Raw genomic sequence first — 21,472 nt, 5'->3', positions numbered from 1 at the left:
AGTAGAATTTTTTGATGTATGGGGCATTGATTTCATGGGTCCTTTTCCTGTTTCAAACGGTTTTATTTATATTCTTGTTGCCGTAGACTACGTGTCTAAATGGATAGAGGCCATGACCTGCCGTAGCAATGACCATAAGACAGTTGTGTTTTTTTGTTAAGGAATACATTTTATGTCGGTTTGGCATTCTTAAAGCCATCATTAGTGATGGCGGAACACATTTTTGCAACAAAGTTGTTACTTCCCTAGTTAAAAATTATGGAGTTACCCATAAGGTGGCAACTCTTTATCATCCATAAACTAGTGGCCAAGTAGAAGTTTGTAATAGGGAAATTAAAAAAATATTAGAAACAACCGTAAATCCTGATAGGAAAGATTGGTCTAAGCGTCTAACTGATGCTTTAGGGGGGTATAGGCCACTGCCGGGGATGGGGTGTTTGGTCTTTCCTTTTCTTGATCTATCAACTTCCTATTCTTGTTGTTTATGCCATTTAGTTGTATTTTGATTCAGGTTGACACTATCTATAACTTTAGATTTCATTTGTTCACATAACTTATGTCATGTCGATAAGTGCTCAAAAAGTATTATTTAATAATCGATTATGCCTCTTGTTTAGCCATCTTAGTGGACTAATAGTGTTTGTAAGTTATGTTTTATGATTCTACAGGTGAAAGAGAAAGTTTTGTGGAATATTAGAGAAAAATGGGTAAAACGGAGCAATTCGGAGCATTAAGGATCATATGGGAAGCCCGTGGACAATCATGGAGAAGGCCAAGGAATTAAAGCTATTAAAGATGCGACTTGGACCTATTTTAAAGCCTATTTGGAAGCCCAAGGCCAAAGGATTCGTTGCTTGGACCAAAGCCCGCAAAAAAGGATAGAAAGATAGAGTAGAAGAGACAAAATAGACTTCCGCGTTTGGGACGCATTGCTTGCGTCTGAGACGCATGAATCGACACTGTAGCCAATTCCTTCTTAGTTTTGGAGACGAAGTTGGACTCTGAAAGAAGTCTATTTGTATTAGGAAACAAATGACGATTTGGAATGCTTCTAGAACTCATTGTAACCCCTATAAATAGAGGACCTAAGTACCTCATGTAATTGGCCAATTCACTTATACTCTTGTCTCCAGAACTTGAGGCAGAGAGAGATTAATAATAAAAGATCGGTTTTAACTAGTTGAGTCTTAATAAATTAGTCTTTCTAGTCTTATGTTCTTCGACTCTTCTTCTTCTCGTTCTTTGTGTTCTTCATTTTTATGGAATGCTAATCTTCTCCTTCAAGGGAGAAGATGAAGCCGGTGCTTAGGGTTTGTTGATTCTTTTGGTTCATGGTGTTCTTCAACCAGGTTAGTTCTTTATGTTTTTAGTTATCAGTTCCATTGCCCATACCAGGGGATGGAAGTATAGATTAAGATTTTTATTTATTGCAATCGAATATCATGCTAGTTTATGGTTTTATTTATTGCAATTGAATATTTGCTAGTGACATGTTTTTATTTATTGCAATTGAATATAATGCTAGAATAGGGTTTTATTTATTGTAATTGAATGTTATACTATTATTCTCTACTTTTCTTCTGGTTGTGTAGTGTTTTAGACTAAGGGAAGTATTCCTTGTGTTTGCCTTAGATGGTGACTCATTGAATATCTATCCAAGCTCACATAAAAGGAAAGAAGATACTAGTAACATGAACATAGGAACAACCTTAAGTAGAGTTATTTGTTAATGATGTTTCATCCAAGAGGGCATCGACACTCGCTCGATTGCCTAATTGTAGTCTACTTGTGAGAACAACCATGAAGCAAAAGGTCATTGAATCAAAAGTATTGGTGGATTCTAATCTCTTGAATTCCCTCTCTTATAAATTCTCAATAATTTAGTTAGTTTAGTTTAGTATTAGAATCCAAAATCTCTACAATCATAGTTTTTAATCCCTCAAACCCCCTTTCCAGTCCTGTCCTTCATATAAACATACACTTAAAAGTGGAACGATACCCTATTCATCCTTTACTCATTGAGGGATAATTAGGTTTTGATACGCTTCTATTTTGTTCAACGACCATCATCCATCTACATCATCTATCTACATCATCCATATACCATCTCACACATACAAAAATAGGCAGTGTCAAATGGCGCTGTTGTCGTTTAAAGTTGTTTATGTTTAACGTTTTCTTTCAAGATTAGAAGTTTGGATCTTGAGGTAGTTTTAGCCGCATCATCCATCCTTTTGAGAAAGAGAGAAGCTTGAAGGACATCTCGAAGACAAGATCTATCATCCAAGTTATTCGAATCTTCATTCTTTTTATTTCATTCTTAGTATAGTTGCATCGTAGTTTAGTTTTATTGCTTTCTTAGTATAGTTGCATCGTAGTTTAGTTTTATTGCTTTATAGTATAATTGCATTTAGGACCTTTTCAACAATTAAAGTTGTAAGCCAACACGGTGAAACATCAAACTCTAGTGTTTCTTGTCTGAATCTTGACAAACGGACTATCGTCTGTGGGCCGTGGTACTTAAGCAATCCAAGTGATTCACCATAACCCTAGAAGAGACAGCTTTAGATAATAGGCAAGATACTAGCTGCAAAGCCCAGCCCAGTTGAAGGAAAGTAGTTTTGCATATTAGTATAATTTAGAATAGTTGCTTATTAGTTTAATTGTATTCAAGCATAGTAGGATAGTTTTCCTCATCTTCGCATAACAAGAATACTAGACAGGATTGATACAATGGCCGCACGTAATGATGGAGGTGTTGTAGACCTGAATAATCCTGAAGCTATCCCACACATGCATGCAAGCACAACAGAGGAAGAAGCTGAGCGATTTCTATTCGCCAATCATTGGAGACCCACCCAGCAGTATTGTTTTTCCAGAGACAGAATATAACCAATTTAAACTTAAAGCATCAGTAATCTCTATGCTTCCAAAGTTCAATGGTTCAGACAATGTTCAGCCTTATGTTCACATGAACAAATTTCTATCAGTCCTAAGAACTTTCAAGAACCAGAATATCAAAGATGAGAGTATCAAGTTGATTCTTTTTCCGCTCTCACTTGAAGGTAAAGCATTTGAATGGTTAACTGCACAACCGATCAATTCAATAGATAACTGGGAGAAGTTGAGAACAAAGTTTATGAACAAGTTCTACCCACCCCAGAAGACAGATGCCATGCAGTAAGCCATCAAAAATTTCAAAAGGAAGGTGACTGAAGAATATCATCAAAGTTGGGAGAAATTCAATAATCTGCTAGTCTCATGCCCACATCATGGATACGACAAGAGCACACTGGCTCATTTTGTCTATCGAGGACTCTTGATGATGAACAAGCATATGATACAGTCAATGCACAAAGGCAAATTTACATCAATGGATGGAGAGGAAGCTTACAATTTTCTAGAGAATTTAGCTGAAGAAACACAATAATGGACTACTAGCAATGAGGATGTCGCTAGCATGGAGGGGGAGCAAAAGCAATTTGGTTACCAACACATGAACAAGCAGATTAAGAACTGAAGTCTACATTGGCCAGCCTGGCCACTAGCATTGAAACTATGAGTAAGAAATTCAACCAGTTCTCTATGAATCCCTCCAAGATCAACAAATCTCAAGCTAAATCTCTCCTAGTCATGCAAGCTAGCCGATACTGTGAAGTTTGTTCAGACACTTCCCATGCAACTCTAGAATGTCTTGGTTACTATCAACATGCATCAGTTGGAGAGCTTTCAAGGTAATTATTGGAGATAGAACGCTAGACCCCCAGGTTCTCAAGATCAAAGTTATATTCCACAGACAAGTCAAGCTTCACAGTTGGTTCCTCAACAACAATTATACTCTCAGCAGAATTCCAATACAAGTGGAGAGTTAGTGCCTGATCCTAGGAGAAATTATGCCACACCTGCCAACCTGGAGAATGCTATTACTTTGCTATCACAGAAAAATCAAAAGTTTGAAAGTGTTCTAGAGCTTCTTGCACAGTCTCAGCTCAATCTCCAGTAATCTCAGGCAAGTCAATGTTCTAGAATGGAGTCTCTGGAGGCTAAAGTCGACCAACTCACTACTGTTTTGTCTGTAAAGACACAAGCCATTCAACTTCGCTTATTGGAACCAATATTGAGGAGTAAAGATGTATGCCACATTGGGACAACTTCTAGTACTGATCACCTCCATGATCATCTTAGCTTAGTTACTACTCTCAGATCAGGATTGAAGATAGACAACAAGGTTGACTTACCTTCTCATGATGACATTGCTACAGAGCAATTGGTCAAGATTTCAAATGAAGTTCAAAAGGAAGTGGGGGAAATCCTTTCAACTCCCATTTGTCAAGATGACCAAGACAAGATATGCAAAAATGTCGAAGAGAAAGAAGAGCAGACACATGCTGATGTGTTTGTATTAAAGGCACCTTTTCCTATGTTTTTTGCTCAAAGCAAAAAGGACAAGCAATTTTTAGAGATGAAGGAGGCATTTGAGAAAGATAACATCAATATCCCCTTTCTCAAAGCAATCAAGCAGATGCCATCATATGCCAAATTCTTGAAGGATGCATGCAACATAAAAAGAAGTACTCATGTTCCAAAGCGAGCATTTCTAGCTGGGCAAACAACATCTATTATCCATCAGCAAGCTCCAGTCAAGCTCAAAGATCCAAGAAGTCCTACAATATCATGCAAGATAGGAGAAAAATTCACAAGTAATGCTCTTTTAGACCTTGGTGCTTGTGTTAATCTCTTGCCATATCATGTGTACCAAGCGTTGGGCCTGGAGAACCTAAAGCCTACGAAAGTCAAATTGAAGTTAGCTGACCATTCTACCAAGATTCCCAGAGGCATAGTTGAGGATGTTCTTGTTCAAGTAGCCGATTTCTACTATCCAGTGGATTTCATTGTGATAGACACCAAGGAGGCCTTTGATAAAATTCCAATTATTCTAGGCCGACCTTTCCTCGCTACCGCAAAAGCTTTGATAAATTGTCACAATGGTGAAATGAAGATCAACTTTGGTAAGATGTCCATGGACATAAATATCTTTCACCTGTTGTATAAGGATTGTGATGACACCAAAGGTGGAGAGGTGTACTTCCTTGATATCATGATACAAGAATCCTTCCCATTCGAAGATACAATTAAGAGTGCTCAATCTACAGAAAACTGTGATGAACCTGAAAACCCCACCACAGAGGCGTTGCTAGCCATGTTCTTAGAATCTCTGCAGAAAATTCAAGATTTAAGTGAGCATAATGGAAAATTGACAGAGAGAGTATCATATCTTGAAAAGATGAACTCTACATTTCAGGATGAACAATAGACTTCTGCCCAGAAAAAATCGGGTTACTAGAGAATCAAATTTTAAAGAAGTTTTGGAAAAACAACAGAATCTAGAAACTGAAATGAGTCTTCTGAAGCAGAAAGTAGACCATATTGATAAGAAGCATTGCACTGTTGAAGCCTTTTCTACACCACCATTATCTGAATGAGAGAAGTATGTGAACCAGTCTATAGCCCACTTTGAGCGTAGTCAGCCAGACATCCATTATCATTATTGTGGTGGTAAAGGGCACATCAGATACTATTGTCTTGTTAGAAAGAAAAATTTTCGTCAATCTTCTACACAGAGGAACCACAAGGCCTATCACACAATCATCAGACCTGAAATAGTTCAAGGTAGAGAAGCAACTTCACCAGCAATCTTTCCAGCTTATCAAGGAGTATTTTTGACAACCCACAAGGTGAGACCTCCTCATCCTCCAAACATTCGTCAGATTTGGGTAAGAAAATCTGATCTCCTCACTTTAAATTGATAATGCATGATATATAGTCTTAGGAATCTGACTTAAAAAGACTAAACAAAAATAAATAAATAAATAAAAATAAAATAAATAAAAATCTTGGTAAAAGGAAATGTTCTTATTTTTGGAATTAATTTTGATATTCGGCATCAATAGTAACATCTTCCCTTTTTCTCATTCATTTCATTTACTTCTTTATACATTGAGGTTAATGCATGCATAAGTAGGGGGAGGGTGTACTTGAGAAATGAATTTCGAAAATTAGTTTTCAAAAAAACAAAAATATTTTTGTTTCTATATCAGCAGGATGAGAAAAATAAATTTTAATGATGAGTCTGAGAGATATATTCTATACTGTTAGTGTTGAGTTTGATAGATAGTTGATATTATTGATTTCATTACCGCTTAGACTATTTATTATGCTCGGACATAGTAATTGTTGATATAATTCTTTATCAAGGCACCACCATAGTACTTGGTCAGTTTTGTGTACTTTTGCTAGAAGAGAGATTTAAACCCCTAGTAAACTGGAAGTAGAATTTTTAGACTTAGCCTGTGAAACTTGAGCTTTATACCCATTCTTTGGAGAGTTCTTACAAAAAGTCCGAGTCTTAGTGACTCAACATCTTTTAGTTCTTTATGTCGTTATAATATAGTCTCATTATTCGTTGATTTGGTTAATCACGAAGTGACATCAACTGGGAGATAGCCATTATGTCTTGTAGTCTATTCAAAATAAATTATCATACTGATAAGTCAAGTAGTGAACCCATTCAGCCTTTATCCCGCCTAGCAGGACCATCATGGTAAACCCTTTTGAGCCTTACAATAAGTCATTTCTTTCATAAAACCCTTTACCCTTTACCCAACTCCAGACAAGGAGTATAGCCAAAATCTTTATCAGCCATACCCATATGTTTTTGAGAATACGAGGGGCTCAAAGAGGAATAAAGAGGACAAAAGGAAGATTACAAGGAAATATCAGAGAGATACAATGAAGACCATCATTCTGTTTTAAGTGAAAGAAGATAGTGGAAAACAAGCATATCCAGTACTAATCAAGGATATACCACTGAGTTTAAAAAAAAAAAAAAAGTTGAACATAATGGATGGAAAAGCTAAGACAAAGGAAGAACTTTCTCTGCAATACCGAATTTGAAGAAATCTTCCAAAGAATGAAGCAAAACCCTTAGTGTTTTCAGAAACAACCTTAGAATCCTCTTTATCTTTCCTTCATAAATCAATACCCAAGCCAAGTTACAACCCATGACTTATCACTACAGTATGATACGAAGTCTAGAATAGGTGAGAGGATGCTAAAGTGAAGGACCCGACACTTCATATGTGATTGACATTCTTTCCATGAGACTACTGTCATCTAGAAGTCTATTTTTCAAGGTAGTATGTGGAATGTTCGTATTCATTATTCTTTTCCCCACATACATGAGGTAAAATAGTAGACCAGCTTCTGAGAGATTCTTTTATGAGAGTATGACCGGTGAGGATTGAAAGTCGAGATTATCTACCTATGGTAAACTAGGGATTTCGTTTCTTGGATTGGAGAGTATAGGAGATTAACTAAGTACACACATAAGCCTTGATTGAGAATTTTGTCAATTTTTACTATCTCCCATCATAATCCATGAGTCTTTGCAGCAATGTAGTTAGCAATGGAGACCGCCCTCGTTGGAGTAAGTACTAAGTGGGTAAGGAATTTCTCTCTCTGAAAAATACTATCATTCTTGAACATGCTATTGATTGATTTTGTGGGTATATCACCTGAAAACCCTCACGAGACTATAACTCGTCCTTTTTGGGAAACTTAAAGGTTTAAAGCCTTGTTGCATATGGTAAATGCAATTGCGATGCCTGTGAAAATGAGTTAGGATTTTATTTTTGTTATTAGGATGTGATTTTGATCACTTATCTATTTTTTATCTTATTTGCTAAGAGACTAGCAAAAGGCTAGTTGGGAGTTGTGATAAGTGCTTAAAAAGTGCTATTTAACCCTCGATTATGCCTCTTGTTTAGCCATCTTAGTGGACTAATAGTGTTTGTAAGTTATGTTTTATGATTCTACAGGTGAAAGAGAAAGTTTTGTGGAATATTAGAGAAAAATGGGTAAAATAGAGCAATTCGAAGCATTAAGGATCACATGGGAAGCCCGTGGACAATCATGGAGAAGGCCAAGGAATTGAAGCTATTAAAGATACAACTTGGACCTATTTTAAAGCCTATTTAGAAGCCCAAGGCAAAATGATTCGTTGCTTGGACCAAAGCCCGCAAAAGAGGATAGAAGGATAGAGTAGAAGAGATAAAATAGACTTTCGCGTCTAGGATGCATGGATCGAGCGTCCAGACGCATTGCTTGCGTCTGAGATGCATGAATCGTGCATCCAGACGTATAAATTGACACTGTAGCAAATTCCTTCTCAGTTTTGGAGGCGAAGTTGGACTCTAAAAGAAGTCTATTTGTATTAGGAAACAAATTACGGTTTGGAATGCTTCTAGAACTCATTGTAACCCCTATAAATAGAGGACCTAAGTGCCTCATGTAATTGGCCAATTCACTTATACTCTTGTCTCTAGAACTTGAGGCAGAGAGAGATTAATAATAAAATATCGGTTTTAACTAGCTGAGTCTTAATAAATTAGTCTTTCTAGTCTTATGTTCTTCGACTCTTCTTCTTCTCGTTCTTCGTGTTCTTCCTTCTTTATGGAAGGCTAATCTTCTCCTTCAAGGGAGAAGATGAAGTCAGTGCTTAGGGTTTGTTGATTCTTTTAGTTCATGGTGTTCTTCAATCAGGTTAGTTCTTTATGTTTTTAGTTATTAGTTCTATTGCCCTTTTTGGGGATGAAAGAATAGATTAAGGTTTTTATTTATTGCAATCGAATATTATACTAGTTTAGGGTTTTATTTATTGCAATTGAATATTTGCTAGTGACATACTTTTATTTATTGCAATTGAATATAATGCTAGAATAGGGTTTTATTTATTGTAATTGAATGTTATACTATTATTCTCTACTTTTCTTCTAGTTGTGTAGTGTTTTAGACTAAGGGAATTATTCCTTGTGTTTGCCTTAGATGGTGATTCATTGAATAGCTACCCAAGCTCACATAAAGGGAAAGAAGATACTAGTAACATGAATATAGGAATAACCTTAAGTAGAGTTATTTGTTAACGATGTTTCGTCCAAGAGGGCATCAACACTCGCTCGATTGCCTAATTGTAGTCTACTTGTGAGAACTGCCATGAAGCAAAAAGTCATTGAATCAAAAGTATTGGTGGATTCTAATCTTTTGAATTCCCTCTCTTATAAATTTTCAATAGTTTAGTTAGTTTAGTTTAGTATTAGAATCTAAAATCTCTACAATTATAGTTTTTAATCCCTCAAACTCCCTTTCCAGTCCTGTCCTTCATATAAACATACACTTAAAAGTAGAACGATACCCTATTCATCCTTTACTCATTGAGGGATAATTAGGTTTTGATATGATTCTATTTTGTTCAATGACCATCATCTATCTACATCATCCATATACCATCTCACACACACAAAAAGAGGCAAGGTCATATGTACGCACTTCGAGGTGTTTTTTATCTTTTTATATGTCAACCACAGTTAAAATAGAGTGTTTTATAGATCATTGGATTAGAAATTCTTTGCTGATCATTTTCATAGGTCATTCGCAAAAATCGGACCGTTAACGAGTCGAGAATTTTAGTTTTAAGTTTTCGCGCATAGGGACAGAATGGGCAATTTCCAAAATTGTTTGGGATTGGGCCCAAAATCTCGTAGTCACATTCCTCGTATGTGAGTCCATAGAATTAGCCAAAAACGCATCGCGTTCTTCTTCTCCACTTCGCCTCCATCAGCCTCCATTAACGAACCAAAGAATAAAAAAAACAAACAAACAAAAGCTATAAGAAATGGGACATCGGCAGATCCAAGAAGTTCTAAGACGCTTGCCACCTTATCAGAGTCCTGCTTCTGACGACTCTAAGAGGCATGAGCGTCATCGACGGCAGGACTGACGACGCTTGACCATCTTCATCTCATGGCAAGTAGTTTAGTTGTTTCGTGCTTAGGAAATTTCCTTGTTTTCGTAGAATTTTATTTTGAGTTGTTTAGTTTATTAGTTAGATTTGGATTATATATTTGTTTTCGACTATTTGATTGTTAGTTGAATTTTTAATTTAATTTGGTTTTTGTCCTAGCATGCGATGATTTTTCCATGAATCCCACCTTTCCGAATTGTTTGGGGGTTGTATTATTATTTTTAGCATTGCTTTTATCTTATCCACCATTTTAGAAGTTAATTTTGCAAACTGTGAAAATATGAGTTGTGTGAGAAGGCTTCAATTTGGTGTGGCTAAGATTACCTAGTGTGGTAGTGGTGAAAATTTTAAGGAATGAAATTGGAAGGTTGCTATGTTAAATTCAAACCATTAAGCTATTAGGTTTGTTTTAGAATAATGAATCTGGTTTGCTTCCATTTTTGGTTTTAGAAATATTTTGTTTTCGTCAATTGCCTTAACAATTGGGGAAACTTGTAGAATTCGTTTTAGAAACTAAACCTCTATAAATCCTTGATCATTCTTCACTCCACACCACACCTCTCCATTTACACCTCTCATTATTTTCTCTCACTTTTATTTTTCACTTTTCAAGTAAGAGTACTTCAAGGTACACAGAGCGCGCCCCGCGCCCTTCATAGATAAATCCTAAGCGTGCCACGTACTAAAGCGCCTGGAAGTATAGCAAGACAAGAGTGCGCCCCGCGCCCTTCACAGGCAAATTTGAAGCGCACCCCACGCTAAAGTGTCTGGAAGTTGAGTAAGATAAGAGCGCGCCCCGCGCCTTTCCACAACCAACCTTGAGCGCGCCCCGCGCCTTGCACCTCCATAACCACTTCTGATTTTTTATGTTGGGTTGATTCTTCTGAGCTTGATTCCAAGACTTCTAGAGTGTATTTGTTGTGATGACATCCCCTCATATCATACCAGAGTAGTCTTTTGAAGATTTGTTCTGAAGTGACACCTATGGAAGATGGTTAAAGTGATAGAATCGCGGTACCAAATGGGACATCTATCGCTAAGTCGATGACTCGTATTCACCTCAACTTACTGAATATTTCTATAATAATTCAAAGTTCTTTTGTCAACCAGATGGAGAACAAATGTTCTTTGTCGTAGTTAATGATATGACAATGAATTTCAGCAAGTTCTTAGTTGCTTTTGTTGTGGGAATGCCTATGCCTGTTCCTACAAACTCATGGGGATATCTGACTAATAATGCATACCTCTATAACTATGAGTATTTTCACAAGACTTATGGGGGAGGGGTTTTTTGTGTAATGGACCGAGGGCAGTATAACATAGCCCTTGGTAGCCTGTCCCTGAATGTAGGCCTTACCATGTTCTTCATTATAATGAATATTTTAGGGGATTGGCAGTTTACTTCTATGCATAGTACCGCTGGTGACGTTTTCCTTGCTTTAGCTGAGGGATGTTTCCTATATGACATTCCCAAGGTTTTAGTGGCAAGTCTAGCTAGAGGCCATAGTATGAGGCATAAGTACCTTCTTATGCCAGTTTTGGTTTGTCGTATCATGTGCTATTTTTTCCCTGATTTCTGTACCCACTACACGGATTGGGTTGCGGTTGAAATTATGAGACCCACCAATTGCGTTGTTTGTTCAATTTGTGTTATAACTTGGTCGGGATGGAGGGTACAACCTCAATGGGTTGCTCCTTACACCCGATCAGATCGAGTAAAACTTAACAGGCTAGCATGGGTTGATGATACATGGAGAGAGGCTTGGCAAGTTATCATGGCGTGGCAGGACGCAAAATAACCTCGCTTCTATGTAGATGAGGATGATGTTCCCCTAAATGCTGGATAGGAGGCAAGTTTTTATTTTTGTTCGTGTCTGCTTATGTCCCAAGCAATTTACTTTTTGTAACCCCATAACGGTTGGAACTAAAATAGAGTTGTCTGTTTTTATTTATTTATCTATATTAGTATGTTTTGACTTTGTTTTGCAGATGTCCCAAAATTTTACGCGTTTTCATGGTATTTTCCTACCCTTCTTATGTCTATACTTTGAGGACAAAACATGCTTTTGTTTGGGGGTGGCATAGAAATACGCGTAATTTAAGGCACCGGCCTGTTAGGATATAGATATGTACAATATGCACTTGTTTTCTAATAAAAAAATCAAAAATATACATAAAAAGTTATGCTATACACTTAGGAATATTGGTATTGTTTTATTTCTCTATGCTCTTAATAATCTAGAAGTTTCACGTTAGCTGTTGCATTAGAATAGTTTTAAGAAACTTAGCTTAATATGTTGGTAATAATCTTTGTATCTTTCTATAAATATATTGCATGAGTATCTATGTTTGTATTGACAGTAAGTTTTTGAAATCTAGGCTAGAGTACTTATTCTACAAATCCTATGAGAATATAGCCTTGAAGCCTTATATGAGTGAAATATTTGAGAAATGACACAAGGGAGAAGTAAATTCGAATAGAGAAATCACACGTCCACTTGCTTGATCACTATACCATATCCAAAGCGAGAATTTAGGCTTTTTTTGGATCGATATAGCCAGAAATTCAAACATATATAAAATTATTTTCCGCTAGTCGCCCTTCTGAGCCTTTATTTAGCCTTTCATAAACCACAATTCCTTTACCCTTTTACAAAACAAAATAAAAATAAAAATCAGCCTACCTATCTTTGAATGAGTCTGAGAATAGAGATGAAATGAAGAATAGAAAAGAGAAAGACCTGTGAAACCAAGAATTTGTTAGTTGCTTCAAATAAGAAAAGGAAGTTTCCATAAAAAAAAAAAAAAAAAAAAGAAAAAAAAGAAAAAAGAAAAAGTTAGTACTCCAAAAACATAATCAAAGGAGTCAAAAGCCAAAAGAAAAAGAAAAAAAATGGCTAAGGATGGAAACAAAATGTAAGAAGCAAAGTAAAAACAAGGTTTTCTCTAGTTATGTAATATGAAGACACTATTATCTCAGACTGGTTCTTTTTGAATATCCATTTCCTTCATTCTTAAACCATCACCTAATCCCTGTAACACCTAATAAAGACCTCTAGCTCAATTAGAAATAGGTTAGTGTGATAGTAAGTGACAGATGTATTTGATCGACTTCGGCTTCATTGTGTGTCATTGAGATTGTAAGGTAAAGTGTGCCCACTGCATACTGGAGTAGCGAAACTTGAGTGGAAAAATCAGAGTGTTTTTGTCTTGACATTTATGTGAGGACCTACTTAAGGATGTTATTCTAAAGTTTCAGAAACGGACCTGTTACTACAATTCATAGCATAGCTCATTGTATATATGTTTATTCGTAGATGATTGATTATTATGCATATATTAGCTTAGGTTTTGACTTGATTATTCTGTATTCATTGCTAGTGAGATGAATTGATATCTGAGAATAAGTAAGGAAACAATAGTTTTATTTCTTAGTCATTGTTGTATAGATGAAGTTTGTGAGTACCTTCACTGGAAAACTCTCACGAGGCTATAACTCGTCCACTAGGGAATTCCTAGTAGTTTAAGGCCTTGTTGCATATGGTCAATGCAATCACACTCGGCGAAAAGAGATTAGTTAGAACTCTATTTATGGTCACTTATTTTAATTTCTCATATTTGCTTGGGGACAAGCAAAATGTTGTTTGGGGGTGGTTTGATAAGAGCCCAAAACTGTAGTTTTAAACTTTTAACAATATTACTTTTAGACCAATTATGTGATTAATAAGTAAGAGTTAGTACTGTTCTCGTGCTCTTGTGTGTTTTAGGTATTGGAGTCGAATATGTGCAGAAATGTGTCCCTTTTGTGAGATAAAGGAGCAAAGGTTGGTTGCTAAGAAGGTCTACGACTAAAGGCCAAGATTCAAGGAGAAAAAGCCTTTTGAAAGCCCGGTCAAAGCTGAAAAGTCAAAGTTAACTAACGAAATAGCGCTTTTAAAAGTTAGCCAAACTTCGGGCAAGGTCAGATCTTTGGGTTCGAAACGACCATCTCGGAAAGAGCTTTCTAATGGTCAAAGCCTTGACAAAATCAGAGGAGTAAAAGTGATCGAAAACGCTGTTGAAATCTTTTCCAACTGAAAACCCCTTTGTGGACTAAAGTAATGAGGTTTTGGGCTCGATTTTCCGGCCCAAAACATGGCTCCAAAGCCTATGCATGAAATTGTTAGACCTAACCTCTCCTATATAAAGAGGACTAAGGGTAAAAATGAATCTTGGAAAGCATTTCATCTGTCTTCAGTGGTGGATAAAAATGTTCCATAAACAATTGAACAAGTTTGGCCCATGAGTCCACAGAATTAGACGCTTGGGCAGTTAACCAAGACGCTGCCTTATCGACTAGGGTGAAAGGAAACACCCTCAGTTTAATTTGTTATGCACCTACCGTCGGATGATGGAATGTGGTAAGAATTTGTTCAATCCTACCCATATGCTGATAAGGCTTCTCATGGTCTAACCCATGAAAAACTGGTAACAAATTAAATATATTCGGGGGGATTCGGAAATCCCCTACTGGGTCTGCCAGAACGATGCAAGACTTAGGGCTATCGTTCAGGGCTTTGTAAATGTCAGAGAGAGGAGTCTCTCTTTCTTCAGCCATTATTTCAGGTGTAGTGTGTGGTATACTAGATAGGTGTGTGTTGAAGTTCACGAAAGATTACATTAATCGTTTTTTCTCTACCTGACCTTAATCTCATGCAAGACTAAGTACAATATTGAAGAAACATGACAACAGTTAAAACAACTCTGATATACTAGAATAAATCCTCTAATAGGAGAGGCGAGGATTGGAAGAAGGAGTACCTGAATGTCTCCTTGCTACGCGTTTGAATAGCGTCTTCTATATGCGATTTCAGTGTATTCAAGCTGATAGCAACACTGAATAACTTTGAAAAAAATGAAAGTTTGAACTAATCTGTGAAGTCGGGCTTATTCATAAAAGAGCGCGTGGTGCGCTCAAAATTTGCCTAACAAGGGCGCGTGTCGCGCTCTTGCCTGACTCGAAGTCCAGATACTTTTGCACGGGGCACGCTTCAAATTTTCCTAACAAAGGCGCGGGGCATGCTCTTACCTTGGACGATGTCCAGGTGCTTTGGCGTGGGGCGTGCTTCAGAAATAGGCTGATAAGGTGCGGGGCGCGCTCAGTGTATTTATGCGAAAAAAATCAGTTTCTAAAGAAAACATCCACAGTTAGAACCAAACAAAGGTGGGTGTGTTTAATGAGATTTTGGTAAGATTAACACTACTAAAGGAAATGAAACTAAACAAAACTAAGATGGCAGTGGTGCCATTTGATAATCTGTAAAAACTTAACTAGATTACTCTAACTTTATTCTCACGGTATAAATGATTTATTTTCTACTTTCACATGTATATTTATGCAATATATAGAGTACAGAATCGTTCTACTCCAAAACTATCAAGACATAATAGAATCCAATTAATCAAACACAAGGAAACAATAGTGAGAGTAATATTTATAGAGGTGAATTTATACTATGAAACTAAATATATGAATTTAACTTATACTAATTTAACTAAACAATTGAATATGACTTGAATAAAATATGGAGAAGAAATTAGGGGGATTTGATTCCACTTGATTTATTCCTAATATGCTAGTGTAGATTATTACAATCTTAACCAATTAAGATTAAGTATTTGATCCCTAATTATTCATGGAAATCTCTACCAACTAATAATTAGCATGTGAGGAAGTTCAACCCATTCTCATGGCAAATTAACTAACCTACTATAGTGAAACTCTTAACAAACAATAATTCTAACTAACATATCAAGTCTTCATCAAGCTTCATCAAACCCCTATAATGGAGGTTTAGCTAGAAGTCATTAGATTACCATTAATAGAAGAATAAATAGAAGACATAATGAAGAACAATAACTTGACTTTTATTAATCTAATGGAGGCTATAAACTAAACTAATTAACTAAAACTAAACTAAACTGAAAAGGGAGAGAGAGAGAGAACCCTAAACTATATTAAACTAAAGTGGGAGTAGCCAAATTTTGTTTTAGCCTTAACCCTTTTTATATAGGAGAGGATTAGGTTACAATTTCATGCATGGGCTTTAGAGCCATGTTTTGGGCTATGAAATCAAGCCTAAAACCTAATTAAATATGTCCAAAAAGGGTTTCTCTGTGCGAAATTACTTCAACACTCTTTTCATCCACGTTTACTACTCTGATTGGGTCAATATTTAGACTATTAGAAAGCTTTTTCTGAGACGGTCGTTTTGACATATAATAGGCCCAATTCCGAGGTCTGAGTCCAAAGATACGGCCTATGGAAGTTCTGTTGACTTTCCTGCTCTTTTTCTACCCGCGTTGACTTTGACTTTTCATCTTTGACTAGGCTTTAAAAATACTTTTTCTCCTTGAAACTTGGTCTTTAATCATAGAACTTCTTAGCAACCAACCTTTGCTCCTTTCTCTTGCAAAAGTGAGATATTTCTTCACATATTTGACTCCAATACCTGAAATACACAAAAGCATGTAAACAGTACTAACTCTTATTTATTATACACATAATTGGTCTAAATGTAATACTATTAAGGGGTTAAAACTACAGTTTTGGGCTCTTATCACCCAACCAGATGGCTGTATTACTCTCTTAGACTGAGCGTAATGCACTGGAGGAAAACACGTGTAGACTTTATAAACAGAATTATTATGAGGTTGAAGATTGGTACAAGTTGGTGTTTGGATAGTTCAACCACCTTCTCTCATAGCTTGTCTCTTACATGCGTATGAACTCTTACCTAAACCAGGAATGATTTTTTGTATATGTGTCCATATCTTCAGCTGCGGTTCTCTAGAAAGTGCTTGCACACGATCATTGAAACTTATCCATCTAGTCTTGCTAGCTGGAGGGTTTTTGTTTGTTACAGAAGACTTATTTTTTAAAAGTTTTTAGAAAAGAGAGATTGAAAAGGGGAAAGAATTTTAAGAAATGAAGAATTTTTGAAAATTTGTACAAGTTTGAGTCTTTTAACGCCGATTTTCAAGACAAATAGAGAGGTGGAGGCAAAAGATAGGATTAAATAGAGAATAGTATCACTTTGGGTTACTCTATTTGTTTAATTCTCGTTTGGAGATGCCTTTTTTTTAGTTGATTTTCTCAAGCAAAAAATATATCTCTAACCATATAGAGGTTTTGACAAGAAGATAAAATTATCGTGAATCCAGATCATTTTGGTTGGTTTCGGGGTGTATAACTTTCATTTTTATATCCTCTAGTTTTGAAAACTATGGAGAGATATTTTAAGAAACTCATACTTCAAAAAGCTGTGATGAAAAACAAATTATAATAGGAAATCTCAGGCAACTTTCGTGTCGGCTCTGTGGCGAATCCAATCTAGACAGACAAAGCTTCAGCTACGTGAGTTGGGGGATTTACTGTGCAAGACATGGAATGTCCTGACCCAGGCGAATAGCTTGGTGATATAAGCGACCCTGTGTAAAATCCATTGCCTGTTTTGTTTTTGAAAAATCACATAACTATTGATGTATCAAGAATCTAACATTAACCCGAACAAAGAAAACAACTGTTTTGATAAACAAATGTAAAATAAAGAAAAGGAAAATTGTATACTTACTCCACAGGTTCACACTTACTCAAACGATGAGTAAAAATTATTTTACAAAGAATATGCAAGATATTCGTGGACTAAGGCTCCGACACTTACAACCACACACTCCAAATGGAGGGTTCGGTTACCTTATTGATGTATTCCCCTAAAACAAAAGATAGAATGGAATGGGAAAGGAATACATCTCTGAAAAGTGGATTTAATCTTCGTAGATAAGATGATCATGAAAGAGTTTTTAGCGCTCCAGCTTCGTTCACGTCACTTCTTGCTTCAAAGGTTATGTTTGTTGGTTTAGGGTTTGGAATAGTTTGTTCTGGAAATACGATATCCACACTTTGAGGTATAAAGATTTGGATTTCTCTACTCCGTTCGGTGTAGACTCAAGTCCTTACTCACGTGTCTTCGTGCGTTTAGTCTGAGTAGGAATTCGAACCAACCTAAAGTCTAGGACAACTTACAACTTTATTATGCTCTTTAGGAAACTAGTGAGTAAGTTTTTATTGTGGATTTGCTAGCTAATGTTTGCTGTGTTTTAAATCAACTTCAGATACTAAAAATGCGAGACACAAAAAAAAACAGAAAAACTAAGTCTAAGATTTTTAACTTGTACTTTATAGAGAAAGAAAGGTACAGGATCATGCTACTCATGCAAGGACTCATTATAATCCCTAAAAATCAAATTACTACTATCTCTAAACCATTTTAGGTTTATTATCAAAACCGAAGCAAATAGAACGTCGATCCCTAGCGAGATGAACTCATCTCTAAGTCCATTTCCCTAGCATAAGGAGTTGAACTGGTATTTCATCTCTGAAATACCATCTCAACTCCTGGACTCACGCAACATATTCCTGTCAAATATGGAAACAAGACATTAAACAAGACTCGCACTCGCGGCTATCCTAGGCATAAAAGGGAGATGACGCTTGAAGTCCTTCCTAACTTCTGTGCCTCAAGTTTGGCCGGACACCACCATTTTAGGGTAGTGTGCTACATGTGTCCTTAATTCTAACCAGTGAATCCTATTTCTAAGAACATATACGAATCCTTATATGAGTATCATTAACCTTCCACCTTGGAGGGTTTTAGCTCATGATCCTTGGATTGTTTGAAAGCTACAAGGTATATTTGTTAATGAGAGAGAGAAAGAAGAAAAGAATGGATTAAAAAACTAATTACCTAAAGAAAATGATGAACTTTTATTTATGAATTACTAATGTTCTCCATTAACACTATTACAATCTTTTTTCATAAAAACTAAAACAAGACAAGGAATGGTAAAAGGAATCTCACAAAAGAGAGAAGTTAATGCTCCAAAATCATCCCCCCTAACACATAAGAGAGCTTTTTCTCTTCTCTCACGTGAAACACCCCCCTCATTCACTTTCCTCTTATCCAAAACTAAACCCCCTTTTGACACCTTGCATTCTTTACATAATTATCACCTAAATCCAACTAACTTCATTAATTGCATGCAAGGTGTCAACTTTGTGCCAATTATTTGCACCTTTGTCTTGACTTGCATGATGACTCATCAAATCTTGTGGGCCCGTATAGTGGGTCTATGTGCAGTGTCCAGTGGCGGTCCGGTCTTTTGATATTTTTACAACTTCCTGCCTATGCGTAGAGTTTGTTGCATTGATCGCCCTGAAAGACTCACTTGTCGAATTCGAGTCCCGGTTCAAGAGATATGAGCTTCGAAGTTTGATGCTTTTGTGTATGTAATCCTGTTTCTGACTTGATTTTGTACTGTTTGAGTTTTGGGCTTTAGTCCGGATTTGTTGGGCTTCACATGGGCTTAATTGGAAAGCTTATGTATACTCCCTATTCCGTGCTTAAATGCTGGCTTTATCATCATTTTTACGTTGGTTGCTCCAACCTACAAAAACACGAGAATACGATTATTTCATGATTATTAATCACAAAATTAACCGAAATGTTACTTCTCTACGGGGTTTTATAATACAGTTTTGGGTTCTTATCACACCACCCCTAAACAGCACTTTGCTTGTTCTCGAGCAAAGAAGAGACATTAAAACAGATAAGTGGCCAAAATTGTGCAAATTCTAAGCTAATTCTCGCTTTTTTGAGCGGTTGCATTGGATCAGATGCAACAAGGCCTTAAACCACTAAAAATTTCCTAGTGGATGAGTTATAGCCTCGTGAGAGTTTTCCAGAGAAGATACAAACTTCATTTATACTACAATGACTCAGTAACAAAAGCTTGTTTCCTAAATTAATCTCAGATATCTATACATCTCCTTAGCGGGGAACGAGGATTAATTCTTTTGAAACTCAAGTTAATATGCATATAATAATTAAAATATCTACATATGAACATGCATACAATGAACTTTACATTGAAATGCACAAGCAGGGCCATTTCTAGATCCTTTGGAGAGCGTACCTAAATGGGTTCTCACAGGTATGTGTATAAACACAAATTCGCTCATAATTTTTCCACTCAGGTTTTGCTAACTCCAGTGTGCAGTGGGCACACGTTTCCTCACATACTCGATGACAGTCAAAGGAGCCGAGGTCGTTCAATCACATCTACTACTTATTATCACACCATCCTACTCTTAATTAAGCTAGAGGTCTTTGTTAGGTACTAGGGGGCTTAGGTGGTGGTGTAGAAGAAAATGGAAGTAGAAGATAAAAAATGATAAGTATGAGAGAATAAGGTCTTCAAGATATTCACACTAGAGAAATCCTTGTTTTCTTTTCCTACTTCTACCTGAGTTTTCCTACTTTGCTCTTAAGCCTGTGTACTTATTTTATTTTATTTTTTAATTTTTTTTTAGGCTTAAGAAACATGATTATATTTTTCTTTCCTGAAGCAAGTAACTAACTTTTATTTGGGACAAGTCTTTCTGTTTATTTTTTCTACATTCATCATATTTCTCATACTCATCATTTAGGTAGGTTCTTTTATTTGGGGTTAATAGATGGGTAAAGAATTTTTGGTGAAGTGACTAGCGGTAGAATTTGTAATAGGTAAGAATTTTAGCTATGTTGATCCAAAGAAGGCCTAAATTCTCGCCTAGGGTTCGGATGGTGATCAAGTAAGTAGACGCGTGATTTTCTTTATTCGAAAAAACTCCTCTCCGCGGTCATTACTCACAAATTACTCATATCGAGGCTTTTTGGTTAGATTTTTATAGGATTGATAGTTTAAGTAGAGTAACCGTGGGTTCCAGAAACTTACTGTTATGTATAATCAATGATACTCAGTGCATGAATAATCATGAAAAGATATAAAAAAACTATTGCATACGTATTATCTTAAGTTTCTTAAAACGAATCCTCATTCGAATGCTAATGTGAGACTTCTAGACAATTTTCATCATTGAAAAGGAAACAAGACTTTGTCACTAAGTACATTTACAAACAAGAAATTAGAAACTATATACAGCCTACAAGTTGCCTAATTTTTGCTACAGGTTTAAAGCACCCCAAAAGTGAATGATGCTTAGTCCTCGAAGTATTAATAGATAAAGAAAGGAATTACCTGGGAACCGTGAGCAAAATTAGGGCTGGATTGCTGGAACAGAAAGTTGTTATAACATAATATATTATACAAAAATAAACAAAGAAAAACAATAGCACACTATATATAACTATATACAGTTAGATATATGTATAATTCCCTACTCAAATTTACCATCCAGGATGTGGTGATGGTCTAGCGTCTTCTTGAGTGAAATGCATTTCCTTTGCATCGTGCCAAAAGATAATGGTTTGCCAAATGGTGACCCATTCTTGTTCACCAGATTCGTTCAAATGTTTCAACATTTTTTCATCGTTCGGATAACAACGAACATGGCTCAAGTACAATGCATGACGTCTCCATTGCCTAAACCTTAATGAACGAATGATTTTGTTTATTGGGCACATAGAATCTACCTTGACCCAGTCATGAAAAGTAGCTGAAAACTGTGGGAAATGTGTCTTCATAATTCGGCAAGCGGTTACAGGTAAAAGTATATACTGATCCCGAACAGTG

This window comes from Coptis chinensis, chromosome 1 (assembly GCF_015680905.1).
Source record: "Coptis chinensis isolate HL-2020 chromosome 1, ASM1568090v1, whole genome shotgun sequence".
NCBI lineage: Eukaryota > Viridiplantae > Streptophyta > Magnoliopsida > Ranunculales > Ranunculaceae > Coptis > Coptis chinensis.
The sequence above is the reverse complement of the archived record's forward strand: the minus strand, read 5'-3'. Positions refer to the sequence as shown.